We start from the raw sequence: 19,335 nt of genomic DNA on the forward strand, positions 1-19,335 counted from the left end.
TGACTTCTGGCTGGCGCCAGGCTCTGTTCTGCGACGCCAATAATTTGCCGATTTTCTATTGACTTTTTAATTGATTCTGGAATGCAGAGATGTCGAAAAATAAAGTGGTCGCACCCGTAAAGGGTTGCCTACGTATCCTTTTCTAAGGAATCAGACCGAACGTAGCTCTCTTGAGTATCCTACTCAAGTAATTATGGGTAGTATTTCTTAAGTTGGTCAAGATTGGTCATGTTTGAGAATTCATTGCCATCCATATCAGTTAGTTTTGCTGCACCTCCTGACAGGATTGTTTTGACAATGTAGGGGCCAGACCAGTTAGGTCTAAATTTTCCCCTTGGATCTAAAACATTTTTTTCTTAGTGCTTTTAATACCAAATCCCCTACTTTGATATTTCTTATCTTGACCTTCTTATTAAAATGTCTAGCTATACGAGTTTGATAACATTGAGTGTGATGTAGAGCTTCTAGTCGTTTTTCGTTGAGTAGAATCAATTCTTCATATCTTGCCCTAGTCCACTCAACTTCATCGAATTTACTCTCTAGCGCAATGCGTAGAGATGGTATTTCTAGTTCGACAGGTTGTACGACATCCATTCCATATACCAAGGAAAATGGCGTATTTCCCGTTGATGTACGGATTGACGTGCGATAACCCCACAATGCGAAGTGAAGCTTGTCAGGCCAATCCTTATAATTTTCTGTCATTTTCTCGATGATAGTCTTTAGATTTTTATTAGCTGCCTCGACCGCTCTGTTTGCTTGAGGTCTATAAGGGGAAGAATGATGATGCTGGATGCCATATTTTTGTAGCAATTCTTCACATTCGGCTTGAAAGTGAGTTCCATTGTCACTTATCATTTCATGTGGGACTCCATATCGACAAATGATATTTCTCTCGATAAAGAGTGCTACATGTTTTGCAGTGAGTTTAGCGTATGATTGCGCTTCGACCCACTTCGTAAAGTAATCGATTGCTACTAGGATAAATTCGTGGCCTCCTGATCCTGGGGGAGTGATTTTGCCAATTATGTCAATTCCCCATGTAGAGAATGGCCATGGCGATGTGTAGGCGTAGAGCAAAGAGGGAGGGACATGTTGTAAATTGGCATAAATTTGACACTTAGGGCATCTTTTTACATATTGATGGCAATCCCTATTCATTGTAGTCCAATAGTATCCTTCTCGCATTATTTTCTGGACTAACATTTTGCCATTTACATGAGTGCCACAGATTCCTTCGTGAAATATTCTCATTACTCTTTGTGCATCCACCTTTCCTACACATAGAAGAGCTCGACCTTTAGGTACCCTTTTATGTAGCTCATTGTCTATGAGTACATATTGAGAAGCCAAAAGTCTTAATGCTCGCTTTGCTCTTTTTTCAGCATGAGGAGGGTATTCTCCATTGGTGACATAGTTGTCTATGAGTACATATTGAGAAGCCAAAAGTCTTAATGCTCGCTTTGCTCTTTTTTCAGCATGAGGAGGGTATTCTACATTGGTGACATAGTTGAGTATGTCTGTGTACCACGGTTCTTCTTCTTCTTCTTCTTCTTCGCCTTGGACTAAATCGTCGTCTTCTATAGCCTGGATATATGTTGGTTTGTGCCTTTTTTTCGATAGTTAGAGGCATTTGCTCGATTTCTGTGGGAATCCTAACCATTGAGGCTAATCTTGCCAAGGCATCAGCAAATTGGTTTTCTTCTCTAGGTAGATATGTGTATTCTACCTTCTCTAACTGATCGGTAAGAGTTTCCAGATAGGTTTGGTAAGGGGCTAGACTTTCGCTCCTTACTTTCCACCTTTTAGATATCTGATTGATGATCAAAGAAGAGTCTCCGAATATCCTTAACTTCTTTACTCCCAATGCCAAGGCTGTTTCAAGGCCTACCACGCATGCTTCATATTCAGCAGCGTTGTTGGTAACGTCAAAATCAAGCTTTATTGAGATTGGAACGTGCTCTTCTTTAGGTGATACTAGTAGCACCCCGACGCCACATCCCTTTTGGTTTGAGGCTCCGTCAAAATATAAGGTCCAAGTATCATCTTCAGTGACCATTAAATCTTCATCTGGAAATTCATTGTCCTGTATTGGTGTCGAGTCTTCTATTGGAAAGTCTGCCAGAAAGTCTGACACCACGGATCCTTTAATAGCTTTTTGTGGCATAAACTGTACATCAAACTGGGCTAGATTGACTATCCATCTTGAAATACGTCCATTGAGTGTAGATTTCTCGAACAGATACTTGAGTGGATCCAATCGGGAGACTACGAAAACGGTATGCACCAACATGTAATGTCTCAACTTTGTTGTGGCCCATACCAAGGCGAGGCACAATTTCTCGAGCGGTGTATAGCGTGTTTCGTATTCGAGCATCTTTTTACTTAGGTAATAGATTGCGTTCTCTTTGCCTTCTACCTCTTGCGCTAGCATGGATCCCATTGTTTCTTTGGTAACCGTCAAGTATAACCTAAGAGGTATTCCGGGGAGTGCTGGCGCTAATACGGGAGGATTTGCGAGATAGGCTTTGATCTTGTCAAAGGCTTTTTGACACTCGTCATCCCATATTACTGGTACATTCTTCTTGAGCTTCTTGAAGATGTGTTCACATATCGTTGTTAGTTTTGATATGAACCTACTTATGTATTGCAACCGGCCAATAAATCCTCGAATTTGCTTCTCAATATTGGGCGGTGGCATCGACATGATTGCTTTAATCTTGGTTGGATCTACCTCTATTCCTCTAGAGCTTATGACTTATCCCAAGAGCTTGCCCGAGGTGACTCCAAAAGCACATTTTGACGGATTCAACCTCATATTATATTTTCTTAGCCTTTCGAAAAATTTCCTAAAGGCTACTTGATGGCCTGGACGGTCCTTTGATTTCACAATCATGTCATCGACATATACTTCGGCTTCTTTATGCATCATGTCATGGAGTAAGGCAGTTGCTGCACGTTGGTAAGTAGCACCCGCGTTTTTCAACCCAAATGGCATTACCGTGTAGCAGTAAGTGCCCCATGGTGTGATAAAGGTCGTTTTCTCCATGTCTTCTTCTGCCATGAGAATCTGATTGTACCCTGCGTATCCATCCATGAATGAGAGAAGCGCGTGATTTGCCGTGTTGTCTACCAGAATATCGATGTGTGGCAAAGGGAAGTCGTCTTTTGGACTTGCCTTATTTAGATCTCGATAGTCGACACACATCCTTACCCTTCCGTCTTTCTTTGGAACTGGGACGACGTTGGCGACCCATTCGGAGTATTTGGATACCTTGATGAAACCTGCAGTTATTTGTTTTTGAACTTCTTCTTTTATTTTAAGTGCTACGTCGGGTTTCATTCGACGCAACTTTTGTTTTACAGGTTTCATTCCTGGGATTAGTGGTATAGTGTGTTGAGCTATTTCTCTGTTAATGCCTGGCATATCTTCATATGACCAAGCAAATACATCGATAAATTCTTTAAGTAAGTTAATTAAATCGGTTCTTTCTTGTTTATTCAATGTTAGTCCGATTTTAACTTCTCTTTTATGAGTTGAATCATTCGAGATGTCAACTGTTTCAGTTTCTTCGATTACCGGTGTTTTCTTTTTGAGTGTTTCCATTGCTTTAATAATTTCTTTGTCTTTTTCATCGTTATCTAAGCAATGCTCGTCATCTTGGGTTAGGGAAGAACACAAGAAGTAAGGAGAATGAGAAATATTATTATACTCTGAGATCATTACATCAAAGAGTGATATGTCCTCAGGGACTGGATTACTAACTATCCTAGGAGAAGAAATAGGAAGGGGAGGTGTTACTGCTAAAGACTTAGAAGACTCTAAAGGGAAAGACTCTGACTCGGACTCTAACTCAGACGGCTCTTCGAACATCGGCCCTTGCCATGTCGTGATTGATATCTTCCTTCCACTTGGAGTAGTCACTTTGATAGTCTTGCGCCACCCTTGTAGTGATCCTTTGGCTGGAGTAATTAGCTTCGAGAGGTCGAAGTTTTCGCTCTGTAGGACTGTTTGAATGAACGAAGAGTTATCCTCTTTATAAGTTGGCTCATTCTTTTCTCGCCCGAACAGTAATCCCATGACGTTAAAGTCAAAGCATGGGGGTGATTTCTCCTTGTGGACGGGAGTTGGAATTTCATCAGTGAAGTAGCAATCCAAGAAAATCTCAAATCCTGGTTGTCGTATGCCGTTTACAACAAATGGCTCGGGAAATTCGTGGCATGGATAGTCCTCTCCTTCTTTTATGAACTGACCATTAAGCGTAAGAGGGTACTGATCCATTGGAATTGCTTTCTTTTGAATGCGAGCGTCCCTACGTGCTTTCAACTTGTCCTGGGCTCGCTTGAGATCTTTCTGAGTTGGTTCGAAACCAAGTCCGAAAGTATCTAGCTTAGGGAGGCCAGGTGACTCCAGCGATTTTGCAATCCCTTTCTTCTTTCCTAGGGTCATCCCAGGGAAGTGTCCTTGTTTCTTTAGCATGGTGTTGACGATCATGTTGGAATGGGGGTCATGGCAAAGAGATGTCCTTTCATCCTCCTTGATTAAGGAGACTTCTTCGTTAAATCCCCATAGGTCTTCATCATCTTCGTCGTGCTCCACATTGATGATTGTATTCTCTATGAATTTGATTCTCATAGGCGAAGCATCAATAGTGATTGGAATTCCTCCAACTATGGCTTTTACTTGTTGGTGGAGAGATGAAGGGACAACCATTAGATCATGAAGCCAAGGGCGTCCCAACAACAAGTTGAATGAGGCTTTGATGTCTACTAGTTGAAAAGTAGTAGCATGTTCTATAGCTCCTGCCGTCACATTTAGGGTTATTTTTCCAAGAGCTTGACTGCAAGTATTATCGTAGGCTCTTATTCCTTGTGTGGACGGAGTTAAATCTTCGTCCCTTATGCCGAGTGACAGGGTAAAGTCGTATCCCCTAATCAAAAATAATTCCTAAGTCCTCTAACTAAAGTAGATAGGGAAGTAGGGTCGATCTCCATAGGGAAACAAGTCTTTTTACTCCTAATTAATTATTATAATCTAAATTATCTAAGTAACCAATATTTATATTTGAGTATGAAACCAAACTACAAAGAATAGGAATAGGGAGAAAACAATATATAAAAGGATCTAGGGCATAGGTTCACCAATAAATAATACTCCAGGGTAAAACATAGTAATCAATCATTGACATTGCTTAAATAACATGATTAACAGGCTCTCGCAATTTATTAATCAACATAGATCTAACAGGCTCTCACAATTTACTAGATCTAAGTTCTTATTGAAAATAGCCTTTAATATCAAATTAACATCTGCTCGATTCATCAATTCAATATTGCTATACTTTTACAAGCCGTAATTGTAAAACGTTAAAACAATTCAATAAGAAATTATCATGCAATACTAATAATCAATAATAGTCAATCATCAATGCATCAATTAACCAGATTGTAAAGGGATTTCGCTACGTATTACAATCACACAATTAATTTACCGGTATTAAATCTCATCTCTCGAATCTCGACTTAACCATTTATAAATTACCCTTCCTATTGAAACTAGACCTAAACATCAATTCTCATCTCTCGAATCTTGAATCAATATTGTCAAAATCATGCATAAAAGATAGGCCTAATCTAGTCATAGAGCATTAAACCAATCAATAGGAAATTAATCTAGCATTGATAATAAACAACAATAATTTACCCTTTCATATTATTTTCAAGATACCGCCTCCAAGGGATCTTTTTCAAGAGCTTGGGGCTTGTTAGAATAATTTACAACCACATTAACACTGAAACATTTCTCCTCAGTCATGGAGCTTTTAGGGGCATTATTCAGATTAAAAACAACTTTATCATCCCCTACTGATAGTGTTAACTTACCACTTCGTACATCTATGACTGCTCCTGCAGTGTTAAGGAATGGTCTACCCATAATAATTGGGGTTTGCATATCCTCAGCCATGTCAAGAACAACAAAGTCTACAGGTATATAAAATTTACCTACTCTAACGGGGACATCCTCTAAAACACCTAAGGGGTATTTGAAAGAACGGTCGGCCATTTGTAAAGTTATATTGGTGGCTTTTAATTTACCCATATTCAACTTAGAACACACAGATAATGGCATGACGCTAACACTAGCACCCAAATCACATAATGCATTATCAATCAAGAGATTGCCAATGTGACAAGGGATAGAAAAACTACCCGGATCTTTTAATTTAGGTGGAGACTTATTTTGAAGTACGACACTACACTCTGCAGTGAAAGCTATTGTCTCTACCTCACTAATAGACCTTTTTCTCGTCAATATTTCTTTCATAAATTTTGCATAAGAGGGGATTTGTGTTATCAATTCAGTAAAGGGAACTGTTACCTTCAAATATTTTACCACCTCCAGGAACTTACCAAACTGCTTATATAAGTTTGTCTTCAATTAACGATTGAGGAAAGGAAGTTTGATAATTTGGTTTGGAGCATTCTTATTCTTGTCTGGAGTAGCCACCTTCTCTGGAGTTTTACCCTACAATGTAGAATTCGATATGTTAGTATTATCCTTTAGCCGTGCAGGGCTATCAATTACATTGTTTGGTTTAACGGAATCAAGATTAGCATTATTTGATGAAACAGGTTCATCAACTTTGGGCATAGAGGGCCCTTCATAGTTTGAACCACTCCTTAGAGTAATTGCAAATGCTTGATCCATAGGCCTAGTCGGCTGTGCCGGCAGAGCTCCCTGTTGGCGGGCTTGTACAGTAGCGGAGAGTTACGCAATTTGATTATCTACAATTTTATTATGCGCTAGAATTTGATCAATTGTCGCATCTCTACTCTTCATGTGCTTTTGCATATTAACCAACATTGATCTAATTTCCACCAGAGAAGGGTTAGAAGATGAGGAGGGTTGTTGTGGCTGGTTCTTCTGGCTAGCATTGGGATGATAATATTTCTGCTGCTGTTGCTGTGGCGCCTGTGGTTCTTGTGGTGGTGGGTTTTGAACGTTAGTGCTCCGGTAGGAAAGGTATGGATGATTCCGATACCCAGGATTGTAAGTGTTGGAATATGGGTTATTCTGCCTATAAGCTTGGAAGGCATTAACTTGCTCCACGGAACCCCTGCAATCCTGCTCCCAATGACCTACAATACCACAATTTTCACAAAAAGCCTCATTAGAATTATTATTAATCGCAGAAACATTAGCTACATTAGCAGTGCTCAGGTTATCTATTTTTTGGAAAATAGAGGTTAGTTGAGCTTGCAAAAAGGATACAGAGTCGACACTATGCTTCCCCTTGTTAGCAAATCCTCTGGGATTCCCATATTGGGAATTGTGTATCGCCATATCTTCAATAACCTGACTTGCATCATCAACATTAAGATTCATAAATCTCCCACTAGCTGCAGAGTCTAAAATTATTCTAGAGGAATTTCCAATGCCGTTATAAAAGGCTTGGATTAACTGCCATTGCGCTAAATTATGGTGAGGGCATTCTCTTTGTAAGTCCTTGAACCTCTCCCAAGCCTCATATAAAGACTCATCAGCTTCTTGGGCAAAGTTCTGAATCGCACTCCGTAGTACTGCTGTTCTCTCTGTAGGATAATACTTGTGATAGAAATTCAAAACAAGAGTTTCCCAGTCAGTTATACCAAGTGTAGTTCTATTTAAGCCATTAAACAACAATTTAGCTTTTCCAGTTAAAGAGAAGGGAAAGAGAATCTCCCTGATTTGGTCTTGAGTGACCCCGGCTTGCCTGATGGTGTTGCAATATTAACAATAGTCGGCAATGTGAAGATTCGGGTCTTCACCCTTGGCTCCACTGAATTGCTTCCTCTCTATCATCGTTATAAATTGAGGTTTAACTTCAAATTGAACCCCATCAAGAGCCGGAGTAGGGGTGAGATGTGGAAAATCCGTAAGCTTTGGTTGTGAATAATCACTAAGCTTCTTTGGAGCCGTCATCTCTGATTCTGCGTCTGATGATGTCTCTGAATCGCTAGAATCAGTTGGAGGATCGCGATGATTATTGTTATTATCACCAGAATCCTCCAGGATTTGCTTGTAGAGATTTTTCTGTCTATGGAAGCAACGTTCGATCTCAGGATCGAATAGGATGTAACCTGATCTGGAACACCTGGGCATAAACGAAAACTAGAAGCAAATATGAGATTTGTCTCAGAGAACTAACGCTCTCTGAGACAAAAAGGGAAATAATCTAGACTACAAAAACAATCAGAAATAAAAATAAAACTGTTTCCCCCGCAACGGCGCCAAATTTTGCCAGGGTAAAGTCGTATCCCCTAATAAAAAATAATTCCTAAGTCCTCTAACTAAAGTAGATAGGGAAGTAGGGTCGATCTCTACAGGGAAACAAGTCTTTTTACTCCTAATTAATTATTATAATCTAAATTATCTAAGTAACCAATATTTATATTTGAGTATGAAACCAAACTACAAAGAATAGGAATAGGGAGAAAACAATATATAAAAGGATCTAGGGCATAGGTTCACCAATAAATAATACTCCAGGGTAAAACATAGTAATTAATCATTGACATTGCTTAAATAACATGATTAACAGGCTCTCGCAATTTATTAATCAACATAGATCTAACAGGCTCTCGCAATTTACTAGATCTAAGTTCTTATTGAAAATAGCCTTTAATATCAAATTAACATCTGCTCGATTCATCAATTCAATATTGCTATACTTTTACAAGCCGTAATTGTAAAACGTTAAAACAATTCAATAAGAAATTATCATGCAATACCAATAATCAATAATAGTCAATCATCAATGCATCAATTAACCAGATTGTAAAGGGCTTTCGCTACGTATTACAATCACACAATTAATTTACCGGTATTAAATCTCATCTCTCGAATCTCGACTTAACCATTTATAAATTACCCTTCCTATTGAAACTAGACCTAAACATCAATTCTCATCTCTCGAATCTTGAATCAATATTGTCAAAATCATGCATAAAAGATAGGCCTAATCTAGTCATAGAGCATTAAACCAATCAATAGGAAATTAATCTAGCATTGATAATCAACAACAATAATTTACCCTTTCATATTATTTATGGATCCCCATAAACCCTAGAAATTAAACTACTCACAAATCATCATGATAAACTAATCAAATAAATAAATAAAAGCATAATCAAGGGAGTAAATAAAATAACTGAAATTAAAGGGGAAGAAATTGTTACCAAAAAGTAATCTGGAATTAATGGAAGGATTAAGAACAAAAGTTGAGAGAAAGGATTCTAAGAGAATAATTAAGAGAGTAAAAGAAAGAGTAAAATGGAGAAGAAGAGATCCTAAAATCGTATTACGGAGGAGTATTTATACTCCGTACAAAATCCTAAACTAAAACAAATTAAAACGACGTTAATCGTCTACTAAGAAATACACGCGCCCGATCGGGCGAGGCACTGTCCGATCGGGCGCGCCTTTTTGCTCATAGTACAAATCTCGCGCCCGGCCGGGCGCGTCACCGGGCGCCAGCCTAAGCTTCTCTCGCCCGGCCGGGCGCGCCTCCGGGCGCCAGCCTCTTTGGCCGGGCGGCTCATTTGGGCCACTATTTGGACTTCGATTGGGCTCCAATTCTTCGGGCCAATCTGGGTTTCCTCTTCCGGTCTTGAATATTCGGTCCAATTGCCCCGGTATCACCTATACCGAGCCCTTAATCACCGGTTCGATGGCTCTAACCGGCCCTGGGCTATAAAATCTGGTCGTGTTTCTCCAATGCTCGTGATTGCTCCAAAATATTTCGGGAAAATACTCCAAAAGCATAAATCCCTGCAAAAGTCAACCAAATCTACGAAAACACTAGAAAACACCAATTAGTAATAAAAGTGGCTTTAAAGAGCTAAAAACATTACTAATTATGACCAAGGGACGGGGGTAAAATACTATATAAAATGGACACATCAAACTCCCCCAAGCCAAACCTTTGCTTGTCCCTAAGAAAAGATCTCATCAATGAATCAATAAATATGCTTCACCCCAAAAGTAAAAATCAAGCACAAACGATCCAGGGTAAATCAAATAAACACGCTTCAGAGTCAACCAATTAAATCCATCCAATTACCTTTCTTCCCTAACAATTGTCAAATAGAGCAAACCACAAGAGCATATAGACTTCAAGACTAGTGCTCACACACTCAACTCTCATTTATGTGGCAAGTAAAAGACGTACTTGATCGCTCTCCATCCAACCCCTTTATGTGAACAATTCCCTCCCAACTCACACTCTCGTGTGTATAAAACAATGAACGCTCAATCCTACTAGTCGACTCGAAATATGCCAAATCATAACTTGCATTGATAAACAACACTTTCACATTCATACAATTCTATGCACAAAGGTCAGAAGGTCTTTAAAGCTTGTAATGTAAGGCTAGGGTAAAGGGTAGGATAAATTTGGGAATAAGTGAGAGAAAAGCTATGCTTAAAGGAGCCATATCCTAATAAAACCCATGATAAAAAATAACTAATGATCATACATCTCCTACATAACCAACTCTAACATCAACCAAATAAACTCCAATCATAATAAATAAACCCAACACTTACAATTTCACTCATAAGATATAATAATGAAGAAGTAGAGTGAAATAACAAACTTATTTTCAAACTTGAATTTTTTTCCATTGAGGCTCAAATTTTTTTCTTTTGATCAACCTCCTACTAGATCATTTGAAAATTTCTTTTTTATTCTATTGAAATTCACTTATATTTTTTTCACATTCTTTTCCTTGAACTTCTCTTTTTTTTCATAACATCATGCTTTAATTTTCCAAGAAAATATAACACTCAAACTCATCAAAAATAAACATGATAAAAAACCAAACAACTTCTCAAAATCCCATCCAAATTGTGCAAATAATAAGCACACTGCAAACTTCCTCACCTCAGTCACTAATAGCTCCCCCAAGCCAAGCTTGGGACTAGTAACCAATGAGGAAAAATAGGCTTGTAATGTGGCTAATAAACAACCAAAAAAGTCAAGGCAACAACATAGGTAGCAAGAAGGGAACAAATGTATCTACAATCATCTGGAGGCTACCTAAAAGAACAAATGCCTTCGTCCTCCACAATGTGCATAATAATGAATCATATAAATATTACTAATAGTTGCAAACCAATACTCAAATTCATTGACATACCAGGAACTATGGAACTATCACACATTCCTTACCAAATCAACTAGTCAAGCACTATATTCACAAGTAGTTGGGCAAAATTGACGCATGTTAAAGTTTCAGGGCAATCAAACATTAAATCATGATCAACTAATCCACAATATTTATCATCAAATACCAGGAATCAAAACAATTTCTCAAGTAAGAGGCACAGGGAAGCATAATTTATAATTCATTGGAACGTATTTTTGGATTTTTTTATTTTTCGATTTTTTTTGTATTTTTATATATAAGAAAGCAATAAAACTAACCTAGAAAGCAAGAAAACTAACCTAGAAAGCAAGAAAACTAACCTAAGAAAACACACCAGAAATAAAAGAGAAGAGAAAAAGAAAAATACCAAACCAAAATCTCCCCCAAGCCAGAATCAGACAATTTCCTCATTGGCTCGGAAACTAGCCCAGCATAGCTAGTCCTCATCATCCTCATCCATCGAGCCGAAACCCGCACCTCCACTGCCACCTGCACCACCTGCACCAGAAGAGCTACCACCAAAATAATCAGCGTGAAAACTCCCCCCCGCCGGTCCCCCGAAAGGAATGTCCTGCCCGTACCCGAAAAAAGAAGAATAGTCAGTGTAAATACCACGGGCAGTGGGATCCCTATCGTATCCCTGGGGTGGAGGCTGAAACCAGTCAGGGTGAATAGCGTCATCGGGAATGTTGCCCCGACGAGCATAATCATCGTACATAGGGTAGAGAGCTCTACCCTGGTTCCTCTCTAGGTACCCTAATCTCTGGTCTATGGAGCCTACCATCCTTCTAAGGCCAGTATGTGAATGCTCGATACGTCCTAGGGCCTGACCTATACTCTGAAGATCCCAAACTGGGTCAGAGTCAACATGAGGGACGGAATGGGACATACGAGGTGGAGAGAAAGCCACCTCGGGCTGAGGCTGGGGTGGTGGAACTGGTGGTGGTGGTGCCTGCCCCCTAGCGTTGGCAACTAAAGCATCGTAAGTGTAAGAAAGTTGCCCTGGGGGAAAGGCGGTCAAGTCTGGACTAGGTAGGGGAAAAATGGGCAAAGGTTGCTCGTTCCCAGTCCGAATACTCCAAAAGGGTGTCTGCTCGCTATCCGGTCTAACCCACCCCACATCCTCAAAATACCTAGCAGTCATGTAGGTATCTGGTCCACAGTTGGTCAGCTGATGGGGTCCGTCTACTACAAAACCGGCCTTTTTCACCGCTATTCGAGTGATAAGGCCACCTAAACGGATAGGGGACTTGGAAGTGGTGCTGGCTGTGGCATGCCTACTCAAATGGTGAACTATAAACCTACCTATGTTCAATTTCCCGTACCCGTATACATAGTGTCCTATGACAGCTAGTTCGTTAGTTTGAGCGTTATGAGGCTCGGCCCTACCTAAAAAACACAAACCCGCAAATCTTTGCCAGATTTTTGGGATAGGGTGGTGAATAGGTTTGGTACTAGCATGTTGGGGGTCGGGGGCAGGTAAACCAGTCAAAGCATAATATAAGTCACCCATTTTATAGTCTGCATGCCACTGGTGAGATAATTCAGAATTTAATTCAAAAATTTTACAAAATTCAACAAAAGTTAAACTAATATTTCTATTATTTAACCTGAAAAATAAATTTGGCCCATTCCTACTACTAAGAACATGAAAAGTGGACAGGAATTCACAGGTAAGTTCTCGGTATGTAGGATAGTGCATGTCAACAAATTTTCTCATGCCAATGTCATTCAAAAATCGTTTAACAAAATCGTACAAACCAAATGATTCTAAGGTAGGACGGTGTAACCACCGAGAAGGAATTACCTCACGACCGACCAAATGCTCTAGCCGTTCCTTTTGTTCTCGGCTCACAATCCGGATCGTCGGCCAATACGGGAGTTACAAGTCCGGGACGTATTCCTCCCTCGAACTGGAGCTCCTACCAAAAATGGACCTAGCCCTCTTTGATGCCATGTTCAAGAAATGGGTTTGAAAATTTATTGAATTAAAACTGAAGAATTTTTATATGAAAGTGAAGAGGATGAAGAGAGGATCAAAAATATGTAAAGAGTTTTGAATTTGGGTAAGAAATGGAGGAGAAATCTTAGAGAGAAGGTAGAGAGAATTTGAGTTTTAGAGAGAGAAAGTAATGGGGGAAAGAAGAAATGGAGAAAGAAAGAAGAAAAGAAGGAAGAAAAAGGGGGCGGATACGCTCGCGCCCGGTCGGGCAGTGGGTCGTCCGGTGGGTCGCCCGGTCGGGCGATCTGATTTGCCTTATATTCGCGCCCGGTCGGGCGATCTTTAGCTCTGTTTCCTTCTAGCTCTCGCGCCCGGTCGGGCGATTTTTAAGTCAAAATTTTTGCCCTTCTCGCGCCCGGTCGGGCGAGGCTTGCCCGATCGGGCGGACAATTAAGTCCGTAAACGTCAAGTTTTGCGCCCGATCGGGCAAAATTTCTTATTTTTAAATCCTTGCTCTCGCGCCCGATCGGGCGCCAGTCGCCCGGTCGGGCCCGAGACTAAATCGGCGAAATATTAATTTTCTTCTTTTCTCCAAAAATTGGCTAAATCTTTTCCTTCAAACCTGTACAAACACTCATAAAACTCATTAAATTCCCTCATCTCTCCTCTCATAAGAAAAAGAAAAGAAAAACTAGTCTAAAAAAAGCATTAAAAATACGGGTTGCCTCCCGCAAAGCGCTGGTTTATATAGGTCCCGCACGACCTTCTTACCAAGTACAATTTCTAGGACCCTTGGTCTAACGCTTGATCGGGTGGTTTCTCACCCGGTCTAGCGGTGTTTAGGCTGCGATTCGGCTTCCTGACGTACCCTGTGGGACGCCAAATCTCCTTATCTGGTGGATCCTCCTTGACTTGGAATGGGGGATTTTCACTGCTACGCACTAAAGATCCTTCTTTGATCGAAGATTGCTTCAAATTTTCCTTGCATGCAACACTTGAAACTCGATCTGACGGAACACTTACCGTAGGCTTGATTTGCACAACTTGCTCGATCGGTTCCACTTGTTCATCCTCGAAACCAAGACCAACATTGTAGAGTGCTCTTTCTATTGCATCGACTTCCTTCTGCCATTTGTCTATCTCACCTGAAAAGGATGCAACACAAGATACCGCCTCCAAGGGATCTTTTTCAAGAGCTTGGGGCTTGTTAGAATAATTTACAACCACATTAACACTGAAACATTTCTCCTCAGTCATGGAGCTTTTAGGGGCATTATTCAGATTAAAAACAACTTTATCATCCCCTACTGATAGTGTTAACTTACCACTTCGTACATCTATGACTGCTCCTGCAGTGTTAAGGAATGGTCTACCCATAATAATTGGGGTTTGCATATCCTCAGCCATGTCAAGAACAACAAAGTCTACAGGTATATAAAATTTACCTACTCTAACGGGGACATCCTCTAAAACACCTAAGGGGTATTTGAAAGAACGGTCGGCCATTTGTAAAGTTATATTGGTGGCTTTTAATTTACCCATATTCAACTTAGAACACACAGATAATGGCATGACGCTAACACTAGCACCCAAATCACATAATGCATTATCAATCAAGAGATTGCCAATGTGACAAGGGATAGAAAAACTACCCGGATCTTTTAATTTAGGTGGAGACTTATTTTGAAGTACGACACTACACTCTGCAGTGAAAGCTATTGTCTCTACCTCACTAATAGACCTTTTTCTCGTCAATATTTCTTTCATAAATTTTGCATAAGAGGGGATTTGTGTTATCAATTCAGTAAAGGGAACTGTTACCTTCAAATATTTTACCACCTCCAGGAACTTACCAAACTGCTTATATAAGTTTGTCTTCAATTAACGATTGAGGAAAGGAAGTTTGATAATTTGGTTTGGAGCATTCTTATTCTTGTCTGGAGTAGCCACCTTCTCTGGAGTTTTACCCTACAATGTAGAATTCGATATGTTAGTATTATCCTTTAGCCGTGCAGGGCTATCAATTACATTGTTTGGTTTAACGGAATCAAGATTAGCATTATTTGATGAAACAGGTTCATCAACTTTGGGCATAGAGGGCCCTTCATAGTTTGAACCACTCCTTAGAGTAATTGCAAATGCTTGATCCATAGGCCTAGTCGGCTGTGCCGGCAGAGCTCCCTGTTGGCGGGCTTGTACAGTAGCGGAGAGTTACGCAATTTGATTATCTACAATTTTATTATGCGCTAGAATTTGATCAATTGTCGCATCTCTACTCTTCATGTGCTTTTGCATATTAACCAACATTGATCTAATTTCCACCAGAGAAGGGTTAGAAGATGAGGAGGGTTGTTGTGGCTGGTTCTTCTGGCTAGCATTGGGATGATAATATTTCTGCTGCTGTTGCTGTGGCGCCTGTGGTTCTTGTGGTGGTGGGTTTTGAACGTTAGTGCTCCGGTAGGAAAGGTATGGATGATTCCGATACCCAGGATTGTAAGTGTTGGAATATGGGTTATTCTGCCTATAAGCTTGGAAGGCATTAACTTGCTCCACGGAACCCCTGCAATCCTGCTCCCAATGACCTACAATACCACAATTTTCACAAAAAGCCTCATTAGAATTATTATTAATCGCAGAAACATTAGCTACATTAGCAGTGCTCAGGTTATCTATTTTTTGGAAAATAGAGGTTAGTTGAGCTTGCAAAAAGGATACAGAGTCGACACTATGCTTCCCCTTGTTAGCAAATCCTCTGGGATTCCCATATTGGGAATTGTGTATCGCCATATCTTCAATAACCTGACTTGCATCATCAACATTAAGATTCATAAATCTCCCACTAGCTGCAGAGTCTAAAATTATTCTAGAGGAATTTCCAATGCCGTTATAAAAGGCTTGGATTAACTGCCATTGCGCTAAATTATGGTGAGGGCATTCTCTTTGTAAGTCCTTGAACCTCTCCCAAGCCTCATATAAAGACTCATCAGCTTCTTGGGCAAAGTTCTGAATCGCACTCCGTAGTACTGCTGTTCTCTCTGTAGGATAATACTTGTGATAGAAATTCAAAACAAGAGTTTCCCAGTCAGTTATACCAAGTGTAGTTCTATTTAAGCCATTAAACAACAATTTAGCTTTTCCAGTTAAAGAGAAGGGAAAGAGAATCTCCCTGATTTGGTCTTGAGTGACCCCGGCTTGCCTGATGGTGTTGCAATATTAACAATAGTCGGCAATGTGAAGATTCGGGTCTTCACCCTTGGCTCCACTGAATTGCTTCCTCTCTATCATCGTTATAAATTGAGGTTTAACTTCAAATTGAACCCCATCAAGAGCCGGAGTAGGGGTGAGATGTGGAAAATCCGTAAGCTTTGGTTGTGAATAATCACTAAGCTTCTTTGGAGCCGTCATCTCTGATTCTGCGTCTGATGATGTCTCTGAATCGCTAGAATCAGTTGGAGGATCGCGATGATTATTGTTATTATCACCAGAATCCTCCAGGATTTGCTTGTAGAGATTTTTCTGTCTATGGAAGCAACGTTCGATCTCAGGATCGAATAGGATGTAACCTGATCTGGAACACCTGGGCATAAACGAAAACTAGAAGCAAATATGAGATTTGTCTCAGAGAACTAACGCTCTCTGAGACAAAAAGGGAAATAATCTAGACTACAAAAACAATCAGAAATAAAAATAAAACTGTTTCCCCCGCAACGGCGCCAAATTTTGCCAGGGTAAAGTCGTATCCCCTAATAAAAAATAATTCCTAAGTCCTCTAACTAAAGTAGATAGGGAAGTAGGGTCGATCTCTACAGGGAAACAAGTCTTTTTACTCCTAATTAATTATTATAATCTAAATTATCTAAGTAACCAATATTTATATTTGAGTATGAAACCAAACTACAAAGAATAGGAATAGGGAGAAAACAATATATAAAAGGATCTAGGGCATAGGTTCACCAATAAATAATACTCCAGGGTAAAACATAGTAATTAATCATTGACATTGCTTAAATAACATGATTAACAGGCTCTCGCAATTTATTAATCAACATAGATCTAACAGGCTCTCGCAATTTACTAGATCTAAGTTCTTATTGAAAATAGCCTTTAATATCAAATTAACATCTGCTCGATTCATCAATTCAATATTGCTATACTTTTACAAGCCGTAATTGTAAAACGTTAAAACAATTCAATAAGAAATTATCATGCAATACCAATAATCAATAATAGTCAATCATCAATGCATCAATTAACCAGATTGTAAAGGGCTTTCGCTACGTATTACAATCACACAATTAATTTACCGGTATTAAATCTCATCTCTCGAATCTCGACTTAACCATTTATAAATTACCCTTCCTATTGAAACTAGACCTAAACATCAATTCTCATATCTCGAATCTTGAATCAATATTGTCAAACTCATGCATAAAAGATAGGCCTAATCTAGTCACATAGCATTAAACCAATCAATAGGAAATTAATCTAACATTGATAATCAACAACAATAATTTACCCCTTCATATTATTTATGGATCCCCATAAACCCTAGAAATTAAACTACTCACAAATCATCATGACTAAATGTAGACACCCATTTGTGTCTCCCCAAAACCAAACCCAGTGATGAATACCTTTCACGTCGAACCATAATCGAATGAGGTGAAAGTGTGAAAAGTCTAGTGTTGCGGTTAGTTTTTGTTAAAATTCTTTCTTTCTGTTTTCGAAAACCCACTCTATTTTATGAAAACGTCCATTCCAGTTTAGTTTGGTCCATGATAAGGGTCCAATAATGGTGTAGTTGGATGGGGCTTGAAAATACCTTTCCAACGATATATTATAAGCCCAATTCCGATGGATAATGAGGAAGTTAAGGCCAAAATACTAAACTGGGCCCAAACCGGATTCGATAAAAAGATATGATAAAAACAAAATCCGCAAAAACTGCTGTCTACGAGTTTTATTTCGATTCGAATTTGGATTCTTTTCTTAATTCTTCGACCCTCTTTTTTCCTATAAATAGAGGTCATATCTCCCCTTTTTCAATCACCAACTCTCATCAAGATTTTCTTGATTATTCTCTCTCTCTCTCTCTCTTTTCTAAACTAGCCTCTTCTCAAATAAATAATTCCGCATTCACAAGATCTAGAAACACCTAGCCATATTCGAAGTTGCCTTCGCCCTAGACGTGAAAGGTTTAATTTCTGAGGGTTTGGTCCCAAATCCCTCTTTCAATTATTTAACTTAATTGTTTTGATTATTATTTTCCTTGAAGTTACTAACGTGTGTATTTTGTTATTAGAAAGAGGTACGAGGCATCAAAGTAAGTGCTTTAATTGATTTATTGATATTATGATGTAGAAATCATGTTTATATTGTTATTATGATATTCCTAGTATCATGTCTAGGTTAATTTTAATATCAAATATGATTGCTATGATGCCTTTTATTCTCTTCCTAATATTTATTCATGTTAGTATCATGTTAGGGTTAAAGGTTTGATTTTTATTGCTTAGTGACATGCTAGGGTTTGTTATTAATCTTGTTAGTATCATGCCTAGGATCTTGCTATGTTCATTGTGCTTTAATATTAATATGAGCATGATTTTTATTATGATTATGATTATGATTTATGATGATTATTATTATTATTATTATTATTATTATTATTATTAATATTATTATTATTATTTTCATGATGATTATTATAATTATTATAATTTATGTTTATTCTAATGATTGATTAATTATTATTATGTTGCTTGGTACATTATTTATTATTTATTGCTTGATCACCTTTTATGCATGTTTAAAGGGAATTTTGTACTTGTAATCACGCTTAATAAGATAATTAATAATCTTGTTAGGGTTAATATGATTATAATTCAAGTGGTCACCAATAATAGTTTATTTGTGCATTAAATTCAACCAACATAGATTAAACAGGTTTAGGGTTAATCCTATTGATGGTATGTTAGTCAGAAAGCGCACATGAATACGAGCAGAATAAAGTAGAGGCCTATTATTAGGGCAGGTTCAATCTCTTTTAGGTTGGATTTGTACCTTCATCCCCGAACCCTTATTTGGTTCATGACCTTATGGAGTTGACGATCTCTTGGATCGTTAAGGGGTGTAACCTTCACCTCGTGAACGGTTTATAAGTTAAAAACTTGTTGGCGACTCTTTTGCTCTATCTTCTTCCC

The 19,335-nt window shown here is 38.9% G+C and overlaps 2 non-coding genes across 2 annotated transcripts; both read left to right on the forward strand.

Annotated features, from left to right (window-relative positions):
* The first annotated feature begins 7,475 nt into the window (after positions 1 to 7,475).
* On the forward strand, positions 7,476 to 7,582 carry LOC145637391 (small nucleolar RNA R71). The gene has a single exon (XR_014114182.1). It is a non-coding gene; the product is annotated as a small nucleolar RNA R71 (small nucleolar RNA).
* An 8,467-nt stretch (positions 7,583 to 16,049) lies between these two features.
* LOC145637392 (small nucleolar RNA R71) lies at positions 16,050 to 16,156 on the forward strand. The gene has a single exon (XR_014114183.1). It is a non-coding gene; the product is annotated as a small nucleolar RNA R71 (small nucleolar RNA).
* The last annotated feature ends 3,179 nt before the right edge of the window (positions 16,157 to 19,335 follow it).

This window comes from Chenopodium album, chromosome 6 (genome assembly GCF_948465745.1).
Source record: "Chenopodium album chromosome 6, dcCheAlbu1.1, whole genome shotgun sequence".
Lineage (NCBI taxonomy): Eukaryota > Viridiplantae > Streptophyta > Magnoliopsida > Caryophyllales > Amaranthaceae > Chenopodium > Chenopodium album.